This window comes from Rutidosis leptorrhynchoides, chromosome 2 (genome assembly GCF_046630445.1).
Source record: "Rutidosis leptorrhynchoides isolate AG116_Rl617_1_P2 chromosome 2, CSIRO_AGI_Rlap_v1, whole genome shotgun sequence".
Lineage (NCBI taxonomy): Eukaryota > Viridiplantae > Streptophyta > Magnoliopsida > Asterales > Asteraceae > Rutidosis > Rutidosis leptorrhynchoides.
The window spans coordinates 144,512,471-144,517,638 of NC_092334.1; positions in this window are offsets into that span (position 1 = coordinate 144,512,471).

The window sequence follows — 5,168 nt, forward strand, 5'->3', positions numbered from 1 at the left end:
TCAAGAAACATTTTTGGTGGCCGGGTATGAAAGCCGATGTTGCTAAATACGTAGGAGAATGTTTGACGTGTTCTAAGGTCAAAGCTGAGCATCAGAAACCATCAGGTCTACTTCAACAACCCGAAATCCCGGAATGGAAATGGGAAAACATTACCATGGATTTCATCACTAAATTGCCAAGGACTACAAGTGGTTTTGATACTATTTGGGTAATAGTTGATCGTCTCACCAAATCAGCACACTTCCTGCCAATAAGAGAAGATGACAAGATGGAGAAGTTAGCACAACTGTATTTGAAGGAAGTCGTCTCCAGACATCGAATACCAATCTCTATTATCTCTGATAGGGATGGCAGATTTATTTCAAGATTCTGGCAGACATTACAGCAAGCATTGGGAACTCGTCTAGACATGAGTACTGCCTATCATCCACAAACTGATGGCCAGAGCGAAAGGACGATACAAACGCTTAAAGACATGCTACGAGCATGTATTATTGATTTCGGAAACAGTTGGGATCGACATCTACCGTTAGCAGAATTTTCCTACAACAACATCTACCATTCAAGCATTGAGATGGCGCCGTTTGAAGCACTTTATGGTAGAAAGTGCAGGTCTCCAATTTGTTGGAATGAAGTGGGGGATAGACAGATTACGGGTCCAGAGATTATACAAGAAACTACCGAGAAGATCATCCAAATTCAACAACGGTTGAAAACCGCCCAAAGTCGACAAAAGAGCTACGCTGACATTAAAAGAAAAGATATAGAATTTGAAATTGGAGAGATGGTCATGCTTAAAGTTGCACCTTGGAAAGGCGTTGTTCGATTTGGTAAACGAGGGAAATTAAATCCAAGGTATATTGGACCATTCAAGATTATTGACCGTGTCGGACCAGTAGCTTACCGACTTGAGTTACCTCAACAACTCGCGGCTGTACATAACACTTTCCACGTCTCGAATTTGAAAAAATGCTTTGCTAAAGAAGATCTCACTATTCCGTTAGATGAAATCCAAATCAACGAAAAACTTCAATTCATCGAAGAACCCGTCGAAATAATGGATCGTGAGGTTAAAAGACTTAAGCAAAACAAGATACCAATTGTTAAGGTTCGATGGAATGCTCGTAGAGGACCCGAGTTCACCTGGGAGCGTGAAGATCAGATGAAGAAGAAATACCCGCATCTATTTCTAGAAGATTCGTCAACACCTTCAACAGCTTAAAATTTCGGGACGAAATTTATTTAACGGGTAGGTACTGTAGTGACCCGAACTTTTCCATGTTTATATATATTAATTGAGATTGATATTTACATGATTAAATGTTTCCAACATGTTAAGCAATCAAACTTGTTAAGACTTGATTAATTGAAATATGTTTCATATAGACAATTGACCACCCAAGTTGACCGGTGATTCACGAACGTTAAAACTTGTAAAAACTATATGATGACATATATATGGATATATATATATAGTTAACATGATACTATGATAAGTAAACATATCATTAAGTATATTAACAATGAACTACATATGTAAAAACAAGACTACTAACTTAATGATTTTTAAACGAGACATATATGTAACGATTATCGTTGTAAAGACATTTAATGTATATATATCATATTAAGAGATATTCATACATGATAATATCATGATAATATAATAATTTAAAATCTAATTTGATATTATAAACATTGGGTTAACAACATTTAACAAGATCGTTAACCTAAAGGTTTCAAAACAACACTTACATGTAACGACTAACGATGACTTAACGACTCAGTTAAAATGTATATACATGTAGTGTTTTAATATGTATTTATACACTTTTGAAAGACTTCAATACACTTATCAAAATACTTCTACTTAACAAAAATGCTTACAATTACATCCTCGTTCAGTTTCATCAACAATTCTACTCGTATGCACCCGTATTCGTACTCGTACAATACACAGCTTTTAGATGTATGTACTATTGGTATATACACTCCAATGATCAGCTCTTAGTAGCCCATGTGAGTCACCTAACACATGTGGGAACCATCATTTGGCAACTAGCATGAAATATCTCATAAAATTACAAAAATATGAGTAATCATTCATGACTTATTTACATGAAAACAAAATTACACATCCTTTATATCTAATCCATACACCAACGACCAAAAACACCTACAAACACTTTCATTCTTCAATTTTCTTCATCTAATTGATCTCTCTCAAGTTCTATCTTCAAGTTCTAAGTGTTCTTCATAAATTCTACAAGTTCTAGTTACATAAAATCAAGAATACTTTCAAGTTTGCTAGCTCACTTCCAATCTTGTAAGGTGATCATCCAACTTCAAGAAATCTTTGTTTCTTACAGTAGGTTATCATTCTAATACAAGGTAATAATCATATTCAAACTTTGGTTCAATTTCTATAACTATAACAATCTTATTTCAAGTGATGATCTTACTTGAACTTGTTTTCATGTCATGATTCTGCTTCAAGAACTTCGAGCCATCCAAGGATCCGTTGAAGCTAGATCCATTTTTCTCTTTTCTAGTAGGTTTATCCAAGGAACTTAAGGTAGTAATGATGTTCATAACATCATTCGATTCATACATATAAAGCTATCTTATTCGAAGGTTTAAACTTGTAATCACTAGAACATAGTTTAGTTAATTCTAAACTTGTTCGCAAACAAAAGTTAATCCTTATAACTTGACTTTTAAAATCAACTAAACACATGTTCTATATCTATATGATATGCTAACTTAATGATTTAAAACCTGGAAACACGAAAAACACCGTAAAACCGGATTTACGCCGTCGTAGTAACACCGCGGGCTGTTTTGGGTTAGTTAATTAAAAACTATGATAAACTTTGATTTAAAAGTTGTTATTCTGAGAAAATGATTTTTATTATGAACATGAAACTATATCCAAAAATTATGGTTAAACTCAAAGTGGAAGTATGTTTTCTAAAATGGTCATCTAGACGTCGTTCTTTCGACTGAAATGACTACCTTCACAAAAACGACTTGTAACTTATTTTTCTGACTATAAACCTATACTTTTTCTGTTTAGATTCATAAAATAGAGTTCAATATGAAACCATAGCAATTTGATTCACTCAAAACGGATTTAAAATGAAGAAGTTATGGGTAAAACAAGATTGGATAATTTTTCTCATTTTAGCTACGTGAAAATTGGTAACAAATCTATTCCAACCATAACTTAATCAAATTGTATTGTATATTATGTAATCTTGAGATACCATAGACACGTATACAATGTTTCGACCTATCATGTCGACATATCTATATATATTTCGGAACAACCATAGACACTCTATATGTGAATGTTGGAGTTAGCTATACAGGGTTGAGGTTGATTCCAAAATATATATAGTTTGAGTTGTGATCAATACTGAGATACGTATACACTGGGTCGTGGATTGATTCAAGATAATATTTATCGATTTATTTCTGTACATCTAACTGTGGACAACTAGTTGTAGGTTACTAACGAGGACAGCTGACTTAATAAACTTAAAACATCAAAATATATTAAAAGTGTTGTAAATATATTTTTAACATACTTTGATATATATGTATATATTGTTATAGGTTCATGAATCAACCAGTGGCCAAGTCTTACTTCCCGACGAAGTAAAAATCTGTGAAAGTGAGTTATAGTCCCACTTTTAAAATTTAATATTTTTGGGATGAGAATACATGCAGGTTTTATAAATGATTTACAAAATAGACACAAGTACGTGAAACTACATTCTATGGTTGAATTATCGAAATCGAATATGCCCCTTTTTATTAAGTCTGGTAATCTAAGAATTAGGGAACAGACACCCTAATTGACGCGAATCCTAAAGATAGATCTATTGGGCCTAACAAACCCCATCCAAAGTACCGGATGCTTTAGTACTTCGAAATTTATATCATATCCGAAGGGTGTCCCGGAATGATGGGGATATTCTTATATATGCATCTTGTTAATGTCGGTTACCAGGTGTTCACCATATGAATGATTTTTATCTCTATGTATGGGATGTGTATTGAAATATGAAATCTTGTGGTTTATTATTATGATTTAATATATATAGGTTAAACCTATAACTCACCAACATTTTTGTTGACGTTTTAAGCATGTTTATTCTCAGGTGATTATTAAGAGCTTCCGCTGTCGCATACTTAAATAAGGACGAGATTTGGAGTCCATGCTTGTATGATATTGTGTAAAAACTGCATTCAAGAAACTTATTTTGTTGTAACATATTTGTATTGTAAACCATTATGTAATGGTCGTGTGTAAACAGGATATTTTAGATTATCATTATTTGATAATCTACGTAAAGCTTTTTAAACCTTTATTGATGAAATAAAGGTTATGGTTTGTTTTAAAATGAATGCAGTCTTTGAAAAACGTCTCATATAGAGGTCAAAACCTCGCAACGAAATCAATTAATATGGAACGTTTTTAATCAATAAGAACGGGACATTTCATTAACTTTTGTTTGCGAACAAGTTTAGAATTAACTAAACTATGTTCTAGTGATTTCAAGTTTAAACCTTCGAATAAGGTAGTTTTATATATATGAATCGAATGATGTTATAAACATCATTACTACCTCAAGTTTTGTGGATAAACCTACTGGAAATGAGAAAAATAGATCTAGCTTCAAAGGATCCTTGGATGGCTTGAAAGTTCTTGAAGCAGAATCATGACACGAAAACAAGTTCAAGTAAGATTTCCACTCGAAATAAGATTGTTATAGTTATAGAAATTGAATCAAATTTTGAATATGAGTATTACCTTGTATTATAAAGATATCTTACTATAAATAAGAAAGATTTCTCGAGGTTGGATGATCACTTTACAAGATTGGAAGTAAGCTAGCAAACTTGGAAGTATTCTTGATTTTATGAAACTAGAACTTATAGAATTTATGAAGAACACTTAGAACTTTAAGATAGAACTTGAGAGAGATCAATTAGATGAATAAAATTGAAGAATGAAAGTGTTTGTAGGTGTTTTTGGTCATTGGTATATGGATTAGATATAAAGGATGTGTAATTTTGTTTACTTGTAAATAAGTCATGAATGATTACTAATATTTTTGTAATTTTATGAGATATTTCATGCTAGTTGCCAAATGATGGT